This window comes from Phyllobates terribilis, unplaced genomic scaffold, assembly GCF_046119375.1.
Source record: "Phyllobates terribilis strain yellow unplaced genomic scaffold, ASM4611937v1 Scaffold_594__1_contigs__length_1004882, whole genome shotgun sequence".
Lineage (NCBI taxonomy): Eukaryota > Metazoa > Chordata > Amphibia > Anura > Dendrobatidae > Phyllobates > Phyllobates terribilis.
In genome coordinates, this window is record NW_027363354.1 from 214,243 (window position 1) to 229,545 (window position 15,303).

Genomic DNA, 15,303 nt, shown 5'->3' on the forward strand with positions numbered 1-15,303 from the left:
TGTGTGGTGTAGTATATAGAGGATCTGTCAGCTCTCCTGTGTGGTGTAGTATATAGAGGATCTGTCGGCTCTCCTGTGTGGTGTAGTATATAGAGGATCTGTCATCTCTCTTGTATGGTGTAGTACATAGAGTATCTGTCGGCTCTCCTGTGTGGTGTAGTATATAGAGGATCTGTCAGCTCTCCTGTGTGGTGTAGTATATAGTGGATCTGTCAGCTCTCCTGTATTGTGTAGTATATAGAGGATCTGTCGGCTCTCCTGTGTGGTGTAGTATATAGAGGATCTGTCGGCTCTCCTGTGAGGTGTAGTATATAGAGGATCTGTCAGCTCTCCTGTGTGGTGTAGTAAATAGTGGATCTGTCAGCTCTCCTGTGTGGTGTAGTATATAGAGGATCTGACAGCTCTCCTGTGTGGTGTAGTATATAGAGGATCTGTCATCTCTCCTGTGTGGTGAAGTATATAGAGGATCTGTCAGCTCTCCTGTGTGGTGTAGTATATAGAGGATCTGTCAGCTCTCCTGTGTGGTATAGTATATAGAGGATCTGTCAGCTCTCCTGTGTGGTGTAGTATATAGAGGATCTGTCAGCTCTCCTGTGTGGTGTAGTATATAGAGGATCTGTCGGCTCTCCTGTGTGGTGTAGTATATAGAGCATCTGTCATCTCTCTTGTATGGTGTAGTATATAGAGTATCTGTCGGCTCTCCTGTGTGATGTAATATATAGATGATCTATCAGCTCTCCTGTGTGGTGTAGTATATGGAGGATCTGTAAGCTCTCCTGTGTGGTGTAGTATATAGAGGATCTGTCAGCTCTCCTGTGTGGTGTAGTATATAGAGGATCTGTCAGCTCTCCTGGGTGGTGTAGTATATAGAGTATCTGTCAGCTCTCCTGTGTGGTGTAGTATATAGAGGATCTGTCAGCTCTCCTGTGTGGTGTAGTATATAGTGGATCTGTCAGCTCTCCTGTGTAGTGTAGTATATGGAGGATCTGTCAGCTCTCCTGTCTGGTGTAGTATATTGAGGATCTGTCAGCTCTACTGTGTGGTGTAGTATATAGAGGATCTGTCAGCTCTCCTGTGTGGTGTAGTATATAGAGGATGTGTCAGCTCTCCTGTGTGGTGTAGTATATAGAGGATGTGTCAGCTCTCCTGTGTGGTGTAGTATATAGAGGATCTGTCAGCTCTCCTGTGTGGTGTAGTATATAGAGGATGTGTCAGCTCTCCTGTGTGGTGTAGTATATAGAGGATCTGTCAGCTCTCCTGTGTGGTGTAGTATATAGAGGATCTGACAGTTCTCCTTTGTGGTGTAGTATATAGTGGATCTGTCAGCTCTCCTGTGTGGTGTAGTATATAGTGGATCTGTCAGCTCTCCTGTATTGTGTAGTATATAGAGGATGTGTCAGCTCTCCTGTGTGGTGTAGTATATAGAGGATCTGTCGGCTCTCCTGTGTGGTGTAGTATATAGAGGATCTGTCAGCTCTCCTGTATGGTGTAGTATATAGAGGATCTGTCATCTCTACTGTGTGGTGTAGTATATAGAGGATCTGTCATCTCTCCTGTGTGGTGTAGTATATAGAGGATCTGTCAGCTCTCCTGTGTGGTGTAGTATATAGAGGATCTGTCAGCTCTCCTGTGTGGTGTAGTATATAGAGGATCTGTCAGCTGTCCTGTGTGGTGTAGAATATAGTGGATCTGTCGGTTCTCCTGTGTGGTGTAATATATAGAGGATCTGCCAGCTCTCCTATGTGGTGTATTGTGTAGAGGATCTGTCGGCTCTCCTGTGTGGTGTAGTATATAGAGGATCTGTCAGCTCTCCTGTGTGGTGTAGTATATAGTGGATCTGTCAGCTCTCCTGTGTGGTGTAATATATAGATGATCTGTCAGCTCTCCTGTGTGGTGTAGTATATAGAGTATCTGCCCGCTCTCCTGTGTGGTGTAGTATATAGAGGATCTGTCAGCTCTCCGTTGTGGTGTACTATATAGTGAATCTGTCAGCTCTCCTGTGTGGTGTAGTATATAGAGGATCTGTAAGCTCTCCTGTGTGGTGTAGTATATAGAGGATCTGTCAGCTCTCCTGTGTGGTGTATTATATAGAGGATCTGTCAGCTCTCCTGTGTGGTGTAGTATATAGAGGATGTGTCAGCTCTCCTGTGTGGTGTAGTATATAGAGGATCTGTCAGCTCTCCTGTGTGGTGTAGTATATAGAGGATCTGACAGTTCTCCTTTGTGGTGTAGTATATAGTGGATCTGTCAGCTCTCCTGTGTGGTGTAGTATATAGTGGATCTGTCAGCTCTCCTGTATTGTGTAGTATATAGAGGATGTGTCAGCTCTCCTGTGTGGTGTAGTATATAGAGGATCTGTCGGCTCTCCTGTGTGGTGTAGTATATAGAGGATCTGTCAGCTCTCCTGTATGGTGTAGTATATAGAGGATCTGTCATCTCTACTGTGTGGTGTAGTATATAGAGGATCTGTCATCTCTCCTGTGTGGTGTAGTATATAGAGGATCTGTCAGCTCTCCTGTGTGGTGTAGTATATAGAGGATCTGTCAGCTCTCCTGTGTGGTGTAGTATATAGAGGATCTGTCAGCTGTCCTGTGTGGTGTAGAATATAGTGGATCTGTCGGTTCTCCTGTGTGGTGTAATATATAGAGGATCTGCCAGCTCTCCTATGTGGTGTAGTGTGTAGAGGATCTGTCGGCTCTCCTGTGTGGTGTAGTATATAGAGGATCTGTCAGCTCTCCTGTGTGGTGTAGTATATAGAGGATCTGTCAGCTCTCCTGTGTGGTGTAGTATATACAGGATCTGTCGGCTCTCCTGTGTGGTGTAGTATATAGAGGTTCTGTCAGCTCTCCTGTGTGTTGTAGTATATAGTGGATCTGTCAGCTCTCCTGCGTGGTGTAGTATTTAGAGGATCTGTCAGCTCTCCTGTGTGGTGTATTATATAGTGGATCTGTCAGCTCTCCTGTGTGGTGTAATATATAGATGATCTGTCAGCTCTCCTGTGTGGTGTAGCATATAGAGTATCTGCCCGCTCTCCTGTGTGGTGTAGTATATAGAGGATCTGTCAGCTCTCCGTTGTGGTGTACTATATAGTGGATCTGTCAGCTCTCCTGTGTGGTGTAGTATATAGAGGATCTGTAAGCTCTCCTGTGTGGTGTAGTATATAGAGGATCTGTCAGCTCTCCTGTGTGGTGTATTATATAGAGGATCTGTCAGCTCTCCTGTGTGTTGTAGTATATAGAGGATCTGTCAGCTCTCCTGTGTGGTGTAGTATATAGAGGATCTGTCAGCTCTCCTGTGTGGTGTAGGATATAGTGGATCTGTCAGCTCTCCTGTGTGGTGTAGTATATAGAGGATCTGTCATCTCTACTGTGTTCTGTAGTATATAGAGTATCTGTTGGCTCTCCTGTGTGATGTAATATATAGATGATCTATTAGCTCTCCTGTGTGGTGTAGTATATAGAGTATCTGCCTGCTCTCCTGTGTGGTGTAGTATAATGAGGATCTGTCAGCTCTCCTGTGTGGTGTAGTATATAGTGGATCTGTCGGCTCTCCCGTGTAATGTAGTGTATAGAGGATCTGTCAGCTCTCCTGTGTGGTGTAGTATATAGAGGATCTGTCAGCTCTCCTGTGTGGTGTAGTATATAGAGGATCTGTCAGCTCTCCTGTGTGGTGTAGTATATACAGGATCTATCAGCTCTCCTGTGTGGTGTAGTATATACAGGATTTATCAGCTCTCCTGTGTGGTTTAGTGTATAGAGGATCTGTCAGCTCTCCTGTGTGGTGTAGTATATAGAGGATCTGTCAGCTCTCTTGTGTGGTGTAGTATATACAGGATCTATCAGCTCTCCTGTGTGGTGTAGTATTTAGAGGATCTGTCAGCTTTCCTGTGTGGTGTAGTATATAGAGGATCTGTCAGCTCTGCTGTGTGGTGTAGTATATAGAGGATCTGTCAGATCTCCTGTGCGGTGTAATATATAGAGGATCTGTCAGCTCTCCTGTGTGGTGTAGTATATAGAGGATCTGTCAGCTCTCCTGTGTGGTGTAGTATATAGAGGATCTGTCAGCTCTCCTGTGTGGTGTGGTATATAGTGTATCTGTCGACTCTCCTGTGTGGTGCAATATATAGAGGATCTGCCAGCTCTCCTATGTGTTGTAGTGTATAGAGGATCTGTCGGCTCTACTGTGTGGTGTAATATATAGATGATCTGTCAGCTCTCCTGTGTGGTGTAGTATATAGAGGATCTGTCAGCTCTCCTGTGTGGTGTAATATATAGAGGATCTGTCAGCTCTCCTGTGTGGTGTAGTATATAGAGGATCTGTCAGCTTTCCTGTGTGGTGTAGTATATAGAGTATCTGTCAGCTCTCCTGTGTGGTGTAGTATATAGAGGATCTGTCAGCTCTCCTGTGTGGTGTAGTACATAGAGGATCTGTCAGCTCTCCTGTGTGATGTAGTATATAGAGGATCTGTCAGTTCTCCTGTGTGATGTAGTATATAGAGGATCTGTCAGCTCTCCTGTGTGGTGTAGTATATAGAGGTTCTGTCAGCTCTCCTGTGTGGTGTAGTGTATAGAGGATCTGTCAGCTCTCCTGTGTGGTGTAGTATATAGAGGATCTGTCAGCTCTCCTGTGTGGTGTAGTATATAGAGGATCTGTCACCTCTCCTGTCTGGTGTAGTATATAGAGGATCTGTCAGCTCTCCTGTGTGGTGTAGTATATAGAGGATCTGTCAGCTCTCCTGTGTGATGTAGTATATTGAGGATCTGTCAGCTCTCCTATGTGATGTAGCATATAGAGCATCTGTCAGCTTTCCTGTGTGGTGTAGTGTATAGAGGATCTGTCAGCTCTCCTGTGTGGTGTAGTATATAGAGGATCTGTCAGCTCTCCTGTGTGGTGTAGTATATAGAGGATCTGTCACCTCTCCTGTCTGGTGTAGTATATAGAGGATCTGTCAGCTCTCCTGTGTGGTGTAGTATATAGAGGATCTGTCAGCTCTCCTGTGTGGTGTAGTATATAGAGGATCTGTCAGCTCTCCTGTGTGATGTAGTATATAGAGGATCTGTCAGCTCTCGTATGTGATGTAGTATATATTGGATCTGTCAGTTTTCCTGTGTGGTGTAATATATAGTGGATCTCTCGGCTCTCCTGTGTGGTGTAGTATATGGATGATCTGTCAGCTCTCCTGTGTGGTGTAGTATATAGTGGATCTGTCAGCTCTCCTGTGTGGTGTAGTATATAGAGGATCTCTCAGCTCTCCTGTGTGGTGTAGTATATAGTGGATCTCTCAGCTCTCCTGTGTGGTGTAGTATATAGATGATCTGTCAGCTCTCCTGTGTGGTGTAGTATATAGTGGATCTGTCAGCTCTCCTGCGTTGTGTAGTATATAGTGGATCTGTCAGCTCTCGTGTGTTGTGTAGTATATAGAGGATCTGTCAGCTCTCCTGTGTGGTGTAGTATATAGTGGATCTGTCAGCTCTCCTGTGTTGTGTAATATATAGAGGATCTGTCAGCTCTCCTGTGTGGTGTAGTATATAGTCGATCTGTCAGCTCTCCTGTGTTGTGTAGTTTATAGAGGATCTGTCAGCTCTCCTGTATGGTGTAGTATGTAGAGGATCTCTCGGCTCTCCTGTGTGGTGTAGTATATAGTGGATCTGTCAGCTCTCCTGTGTTGTGTAGTATATAGTGGATCTGTCAGCTCTCCTGTGTTGTGTAGTATATAGAGGATCTGTCAGCTCTCCTGTGTGGTGTAGTATATAGTGGATCTGTCAGCTTTCCTGTGTGGTGTAGTATATAGAGGATCTGTCAGCTCTCCTGTGTGGTGTAGTATATAGAGGATCTGTCAGCTCTCCTGTGTGGTGTAGTACATAGAGGATCTGTCTGCTCTCCTGTGTGGTGTAGTATATAGACGATCTGTCGGCTCTCCTGTGTGGTGTAGTATATAGAGGATGTGTCAGCTCTCCTGTGTGGTGTAGTATATAGTGGATCTGTCAGCTCTCCTGTATTGTGTAGTATATAGAGGATGTGTCAGCTCTCCTGTGTGGTGTAGTATATAGAGGATCTGTCGGCTCTCCTGTGTGGTGTAGTATATAGAGGATCTGTCAGCTCTCCTGTGTGGTGTAGTATATAGTGGATCTGTCGGCTCTCCCGTGTAATGTAGTGTATAGAGGATCTGTCAGCTCTCCTGTGTGGTGTAGTATATAGAGGATCTGTCAGCTCTCCTGTGTGGTGTAGTATATAGAGGATCTGTCAGCTCTCCTGTGTGGTGTAGTATATACAGGATCTATCAGCTCTCCTGTGTGGTGTAGTATATACAGGATTTATCAGCTCTCCTGTGTGGTTTAGTGTATAGAGGATCTGTCAGCTCTCCTGTGTGGTGTAGTATATAGAGGATCTGTCAGCTCTCTTGTGTGGTGTAGTATATACAGGATCTATCAGCTCTCCTGTGTGTTGTAGTATTTAGAGGATCTGTCAGCTTTCCTGTGTGGTGTAGTATATAGAGGATCTGTCAGCTCTGCTGTGTGGTGTAGTATATAGAGGATCTGTCAGATCTCCTGTGCGGTGTAATATATAGAGGATCTGTCAGCTCTCCTGTGTGGTGTAGTATATAGAGGATCTGTCAGCTCTCCTGTGTGGTATAGTATATAGAGGATCTGTCAGCTCTCCTGTGTGGTGTAGTGTATAGAGGATCTGTCGGCTCTACTGTGTGGTGTAATATATAGATGATCTGTCAGCTCTCCTGTGTGGTGTAGTATATAGAGGATCTGTCAGCTCTCCTGTGTGGTGTAATATATAGAGGATCTGTCAGCTCTCCTGTGTGGTGTAGTATATAGAGGATCTGTCAGCTTTCCTGTGTGGTGTAGTATATAGAGGATCTGTCAGCTCTCCTGTGTGGTGTAGTATATAGAGGATCTGTCAGCTCTCCTGTGTGGTGTAGTACATAGAGGATCTGTCAGCTCTCCTGTGTGATGTAGTATATAGAGGATCTGTCAGTTCTCCTGTGTGATGTAGTATATAGAGGATCTGTCAGCTCTCCTGTGTGGTGTAGTATATAGAGGTTCTGTCAGCTCTCCTGTGTGGTGTAGTGTATAGAGGATCTGTCAGCTCTCCTGTGTGGTGTAGTATATAGGGGATCTGTCAGCTCTCCTGTGTGGTGTAGTATATAGAGGATCTGTCACCTCTCCTGTCTGGTGTAGTATATAGAGGATCTGTCAGCTCTCCTGTGTGGTGTAGTATATAGAGGATCTGTCAGCTCTCCTGTGTGATGTAGTATATTGAGGATCTGTCAGCTCTCCTATGTGATGTAGCATATAGAGCATCTGTCAGCTTTCCTGTGTGGTGTAGTGTATAGAGGATCTGTCAGCTCTCCTGTGTGGTGTAGTATATAGAGGATCTGTCAGCTCTCCTGTGTGGTGTAGTATATAAAGGATCTGTCACCTCTCCTGTCTGGTGTAGTATATAGAGGATCTGTCAGCTCTCCTGTGTGGTGTAGTATATAGAGGATCTGTCAGCTCTCCTGTGTGGTGTAGTATATAGAGGATCTGTCAGCTCTCCTGTGTGATGTAGTATATAGAGGATCTGTCAGCTCTCCTATGTGATGTAGTATATAGTGGATCTGTCAGCTTTCCTGTGTGGTGTAGTATATAGTGGATCTCTCGGCTCTCCTGTGTGGTGTAGTATATGGATGATCTGTCAGCTCTCCTGTGTGGTGTAGTATATAGTGGATCTGTCAGCTCTCCTGTGTGGTGTAGTATATAGAGGATCTGTTAGCTCTCCTGTGTGGTGTAGTATATAGAGGATGTGTCAGCTCTCCTGTGTGGTGTAGTATATAGAGGATGTGTCAGCTCTCCTGTGTGGTGTAGTATATAGAGGATCTGTCAGCTGTCCTGTGTGGTGTAATATATAGATGATCTGTCAGCTCTCCTGTGTGGTGTAGTATATAGAGGATCTGTCAGCTCTCCTGTGTGGTGTAGTATATAGAGGATCTGTCAGCTCTCCTGTGTGGTGTAGTATATAGAGGATGTGTCAGCTCTCCTGTGTGGTGTAGTATATAGAGGATCTGTCAGCTCTCCTGTGTGGTGTAGTATATAGAGGATCTGTCGGCTCTCCTGTGTGGTGTAGTATATAGTGGATCTGTCAGCTCTCCTGTATTGTGTAGTATATAGAGGATCTGTCAGCTCTCCTGTGTGATGTAGTATATTGAGGATCTGTCAGCTCTCCTATGTGATGTAGCATATAGAGGATCTGTCAGCTCTCCTGTGTGGTGTAGTATATAGAGGATCTGTCGGCTCTCCTGTGTGGTGTAGTATATAGAGGATCTGTCCTGTGTGGTGTAGTATATAGAGGATCTGTCAGCTCTCCTGTGTGGTGTAGTATATAGAGGATCTGTCAGCTCTCCTGTGTGGTGTAGTATATAGAGGATGTGTCAGCTCTCCTGTGTGGTGTAGTATATAGTGGATCTGTCAGCTCTCCTGTATTGTGTAGTATATAGAGGATGTGTCAGCTTCCTGTGTGGTGTAGTATATAGAGGATCTGTCGGCTCTCCTGTGTGGTGTAGTATATAGAGGATCTGTCAGCTCTCCTGTGTGGTGTAGTATATAGTGGATCTGTCAGCTCTCCTGTGTGGTGTAGTATATAGAGGATCTGTCGGCTCTCCTGTGTGGTGTAGTATATAGAGGATGTGTCAGCTCTCCTGTGTGGTGTAGTATATAGAGGATGTGTCAGCTCTCCTGTGTGGTGTAGTGTATAGAGGATCTGTCCTGTGTGGTGTAGTATATAGAGGATCTGTCAGCTCTCCTGTGTGGTGTAGTATATAGAGGATCTGTCAGCTCTCCTGTATTGTGTAGTATATAGAGGATGTGTCAGCTCTCCTGTGTGGTGTAGTATATAGAGGATCTGTCGGCTCTCCTGTGTGGTGTAGTATATAGAGGATCTGTCAGCTCTCCTGTGTGGTGTAGTATATAGAGGATGTGTCAGCTCTCCTGTGTGGTGTAGTATATAGAGGATCTGTCGGCTCTCCTGTGTGGTGTAGTATATAGAGGATGTGTCAGCTCTCCTGTGTGGTGTAGTATATAGAGGATCTGTCGGCTCTCCTGTGTGGTGTAGTATATAGAGGATGTGTCAGCTCTCCTGTGTGGTGTAGTATATAGAGGATCTGTCAGCTCTCCTGTGTGGTGTAGTATATAGAGGATCTGTCGGCTCTCCTGTGTGGTGTAGTATATAGAGGATGTGTCAGCTCTCCTGTGTGGTGTAGTATATAGAGGATCTGTCAGCTCTCCTGTGTGGTGTAGTATATAGAGGATCTGTCGGCTCTCCTGTGTGGTGTAGTATATAGAGGATCTGTCGTCTCTCCTGTGTGGTGTAGTATATAGTGGATCTGTCAGCTCTCCTGTGTGGTGTAGTATATAGAGGATCTGTCAGCTCTCCTGTATTGTGTAGTATATAGAGGATCTGTCAGCTCTCCTGTGTGGTGTAGTATATAGAGGATCTGTCAGCTCTCCTGTGTGGTGTAGTATATAGAGGATCTGTCAGCTCTCCTGTGTGGTGTAGTATATAGAGGATGTGTCAGCTCTCCTGTGTGGTGTAGTATATAGAGGATCTGTCAGCTCTCCTGTATTGTGTAGTATATAGAGGATCTGTCAGCTCTCCTGTATGGTGTAGTATATAGAGGATCTGTCCTGTGTGGTGTAGTATATAGAGGATCTGTCAGCTCTCCTGTGTGGTGTAGTATATAGAGGATCTGTCAGCTCTCCTGTGTGGTGTAGTATATAGAGGATCTGTCAGCTCTCCTGTGTGGTGTAGTATATAGAGGATCTGTCAGCTCTCCTGTGTGGTGTAGTATATAGAGGATCTGTCAGCTCTCCTGTGTGGTGTAGTATATAGAGGATCTGTCGGCTCTCCTGTGTGGTGTAGTATGACTCGCCCAGGGGGAATATGGGTGACTCGGTACCCGGGCCTTTACCTTCTTCGGATGTCACGGGCCCGTACCCTGGGGTCACTCTTTAAAAAAAAAGGGTTTGTTAACAGTTTTGTCTCGTGACGCCACCTGTGGTTCCCGGTAATGAGTACCGGCGCTGCTGCAGACCTCTGAAGCAGATGTTAGGGCAGCTGGGTTGGCATGGCTCTCCACAGGCAGAGCACAGCTCCAGGGCAGTGTAGATGCAGATGGTGATGCTGGGCGTTGTAGTGCAGGAGCGATAGCGTTGTAGAAATAACTGACAGAAACAGTGGGGTGCAGTCATCCGAGTTTACTCATAGTTCTTTAGCTTCCTCAGGTGCACTGTACAGGTGTCAGCCTCCCATGTCGCGCTGCGTTTACCAGGCAGGGGCTCAGCACTCTCCCACGTACTTCAAGAGCACTTAACGGGACCCCCTTTCTGTATGTTCCTTTCTTAGCTGACTTCCCGCGGTGGGTCTTCTCCCTCCTGCCATGCGCCCCGCCACACAAAGTGCCGATCTGTTACCTTGAGATCCCTCTGGGCAACTTGAAGTTCCCGGACCTTGCTTGGTGCCCTTCACGGCGGCTTAGGTGAGGTTGTGGCAACTGCACAATGAAAGTTTTCCAGCCGAGACCTGAAGTAACTCGGCTAGTCCAGGGACCGGTTCCCTTCTTGCAGCCTGATCCCTCTGACACCTGGCAGATTCGGGCGTACGGGTGCCGTCCTGCACTCACCGTACCCCCTGGGATCCCTTAAGTTACTGGAGCCTTCCTCCCTAGCTCCCACTCCTCTCTCCTTCTTGGGCATGACAGGCCGAGCCTGCCTGCCGAGCAGAGCTCCTGCAGAGCCCCTGCTCCTCTCACTTCTCCTCACTGAATCCACCCCTACACATGGTGATGTGACGCTCTCAGCCCTGCCCTGGGAAGATGGGGGTACTCGGAGTCGGGTCAGATGTTGAGAACAGGGGTGCAGTCGTGGCCTGGACCCGTTCCTTGCCCAGGGCCGTCACATTGAAAATGATGCTAGGGCTTTCCGGGTTGAGTGGTAATTGTCGACTACGCCACCTGTGGTGTCTGGTGATGCGCCACCAGCGCAACTACAGTCCGCTGAGGCCTGGAGTCATGACGGCTAAAGTTCTCGCCGCTCCCTACAGGCGGAGCGCGGCCTTAAGGCCGGTAAAGCAGGATAAAGGGGGGGTAGTAGTGCGGCAGTAGGGACGCGGCGTCGCACGGAATGGCGCGTAATGAACAGTCCGGAGGCCATAGGGATGAATTTCCAAGGCTTTACTCACATTAGAGATGGCAGAAGGAAGGCGACTCCCTGCTCCCCACGGAGTCCTGCGGTCACCAGGGACCGGGGTCCGACAACCTCCGAGCAAGTCCAGCATTCAATCGGGACCCCGCACCTGAGTGTTCCTGAACTACAGACCGTATCCTCTCCTGTCTGTGTGTGTGTAGATAGGCCGGATCTCCCTCTGAACTCCTCTCAGAACAAGGGCACGGGTGGCAGCTCTGCTCCTTCCGATACCCGATGGGATCCTCTGGGCCTACCGGGCTTTAACAACCAGGACATGGAGTAGCAAGGTCGGGTGTCGGGGGCCGGTACCCCTCTTGCAGCTGGACTCCCTCTGAATATATCAGGTGGTGAGGACAGGTGGCGTACACTGCTCCGTCTGCATCCTCCCCGGGATCCATTTGCTGTGGAGCTACACTCTTTAGCTCCGGGCCTTCTTGGTCGTGGTCCTTGACCGGGTTGAGACATTCCTCGTCTGCAACCTGCCCCTCGTTCCAAGGCTGGGGTATGAGGGCTGTGTCTCCATCCACTGTAGGTTCACACGGGATCCACGTTCAGGGTGGGAGATCACAATACCTCACAGTAATTAACAGCACAAAGACCAAAACCAAAGATGGCTTTTTATTAAATATGAAATTTAAAGTGTCACTAAATTGTAAGTCCTCCACCCTCACCCACTAACTGGTTCCCCTCACTCTTGGTTCCCCAGTCTCCCTGTAACCAGGAGGGCAGCACCTGGTGCATACTAGCCCCCTCTGGTGGAGAAATGTGGTGTTGGATGCAAAGGTTGGGTCCCGACCATCACGCTGTTCTTACCTCGGAGGAGGAACACTACACTCCATTACAGAAGTGCAGCATCCCTGTGTCGGTCGAATCTTCAGGGGCGCCACAGTTCTACAGTGGGATGTGCTACATAATGAAGTTTCTCTTAAGGGGCACTTGGAAGGGAAGATGTCCTTATCACCCCGGTCAGTAAAATCTTTATAGTGGTGGCAGGATGAGCCTAACCTATCTCGAGGGGTTCCCTGGGTACTTAGGGTCACTAGAACAATTACCACAGATGCGAGTCCGAGAGGGTGGGGAGCCCATCTGGGAGATATGGTAGCCCAGGGGACCTGGTCAGATATCGAAAAGGGTCTCTCCTCCAATGCAAAAGAACTTCTGGCGGTAGACAAGGCGGTGAATAATTTCTTACCTTTCCTTCAGGGCCAGAATGTAAAGATCCTCTTGGATAATCTAGTTGCGGTAGCATATGTGAACCACCAGGGGGATACATGGTCAAGATCGCTGATGAGAGTGACAGATCATCTCTTCCAGATTACAGAAAGTCACCTCCTTTCCCTGATGGCCCTCTATATAAGGGAAAAAGAAAACATGAGAGCAGATTTCCCAAGCTGCTATCCTCTGATGCAAGGGGAATGGGAACTAAATCAAGGAATTTTTACCCAAATAGCCGAAGATGGGGGGGCCTCCGGTCAGGTAGATCCGTTTGCCACAAAACTAAATCGGAAGACAAAGATCTTGTGTTCCCTAAATCCCCTAGCTGTGGACGCTTTCCTGATTCGTTGGTATTTCAGCCTGGCGTATGACTCCTCCCCCCCGGTTGGCTGTTCTTCTCATGGTAATAAGAAAGATCAGGGAGGACAAGGCCAGGGTTCTGCTGATCGCACCCTTTTGGCCCAGGAGGGTGTCCATCTACGATCCTTGGGTTCTTCCAGAGATTCCATATCTCCTTCTCCGGGGTCCGATATTCCATCCTCAAGCAACTGGCCTCCACTTGACGGTGTGGAACTTGAAAGGACACTGCCAAATCAGAAAGGTTTTTCCAAAGGTCTAGTAACCATTCTGCACAGGAGAAAACCTGTTACAACCCAGATTTATGCCACAAGTTGGAGAAAGTTTTTGTCTTTCTCTGGTTCTGGGGTTCATGGGGAGGGGGTGCCAATAGGACAAATCTTTGGAGTTTTTACAAAAAAGTCTTGAACTAGGGTTATCCACCAGCACCCTTAAAGTACAGATTTCTGCCTTGGGTGCCCTATATAGCTGTGATGTAGCTTGTAACTACTGGGTTTCTCGGTTCATTAAGGCAGCTTTTAGATCTAGACTCATTATTAAAAGCAGCTTGGTTCCCTGGTATTTAAATTTGGTTCTAAAGGCCTTGACTATCTCGCTGTTTGAGCTAATAGTCAGCAACCCTTAAATCCCTCTCTCTTAAGACCGCTTTAATATCTTTAACCTCGGCCAGGAGCATTAGTGACATCCAGGCCCTGTCTATGGCCTCGCCGTTTACTCAAATTCTGGATGATAGGCAGGATCTGGTCTAAAAATCACTCTCTCTCCCTAAGGTAGCTACTCGTTTCAACAGACTTCAGGAAGTCCTCCTACCCTCCTTTTGTCCACATCCTAGTAACCAGAAAGAGGTGGAGTTACATACGTTAGAAGTGAGGAGATGTCTGGTTAGGTAACATTCAGTTACCAAAAGCTTTAGGAAAGATAACTCGTTGTTTATATCCTACCAAGGGACTAGGAACGGTCTAAGGTCACGAAGTCCACCATAGCTAGATGGAATTGGGAGGCCATTTCTCTATCATATACAGTATAGACCAAAAGTTTGGACACACCTTCGCATTTAAAGATTTTTCTGTATTTTCATGACTATGGAAATTGTACATTCACACTGAAGGCATCAAAACTATGAATTAACACATGTGGAATTATATACTTAATAAAAAAGTGTGAAACAACTGAAAATATGTCTTATATTCTAGGTTCTTCAAAGTAGCCACCTTTTGCTTTAATGATTGCTTTGCACACTCTTGGCATTCTCTTGATGAGCTTCAAGAGGTAGTCACCGGAAATGGTCTTCCAACAATCTTGAAGGAGTTCCCAGAGATGCTTAGCACTTGTTGGCCCTTTTGCCTTCACTCTGCGGTCCAGCTCACCCCAAACCATCTCGATTGGGTTCAGGTCTGGTGACTGTGGAGGCCAGGTTATCTGGCGTAGTCCCCCATCACTCTCCTTCTTGGTCAAATAGCCCTTACACAGCCTGGAGGTGTGTTTGGGGTCATTGTCCTGTTGAAAAATAAATGATGGTCCAACTAAACGCAAAGCGGATGGAATAGCATGCTGCTGCAAGATGCTGTGGTAGCCATGCTGGTTCAGTATGCCTTCAATTTTGAATAAATCCCCAACAGTGTCACCAGCAAAGCACCCCCACACCATCACACCTCCTCCTCCATGCTTCACGGTGGGAACCAGGCATGTAGAGTCCATCCGTTCACCTTTTCTGCGTCGCACAAAGACACGGTGGTTGGAACCAAAGATCTCAAATTTGGACTCATCAGACCAAAGCACAGATTTCCACTGGTCTAATGTCCATTCCTTGTGTTCTTTACCCCAAACAAGTCTCTTCTGCTTGTTGCCTGTCCTTAGCAGTGGTTTCCTAGCAGCTATTTTACCATGAAGGCCTGCTGTACAAAGTCTCCTCTTAACAGTTGTTGAAGAGATGTGTCTGCTGCTAGAACTCTGTGTGGCATTGACCTGGTCTCTAATCTGAGCTGCTGTTAAACTGCGATTTCTGAGGCTGGTGACGCGGATAAACTTATCCTCAGAAGCAGAGGTGACTCTTGGTCTTCCTTTCCTGGGGCGGTCCTGATGTGAGCCAGTTTCTTTGTAGCGCTTGATGGTTTTTGCAACTGCACTTGGGGACACTTTCAAAGTTTTCCCAATTTTTCGGACTGACTGACCTTCATTTCTTAAAGTAATGATGGACACTCATTTTTCTTTACTTAGCTGCTTTTTTCTTGCCATAATACAAATTCTAACAGTCTATTCAGTAGGACTATCAGCTGTGTATCCACCAGACTTCTGCACAACACAACTGATGGTCCCAACCCCATTTATAAGGCAAGAAATCCCACTTATTAAACCTGACAAGACATACCTGTGAAGTGAAAACCATTTCCAGTGACTATCTCTTGAAGCTCATCAAGAGAATGCCAAGAGTGTGCAAAGCAGTCATCAAAGCAAAAGGTGGCTATTTTGAAGAACCTAGAATATAAGACATATTTTCAGCTGT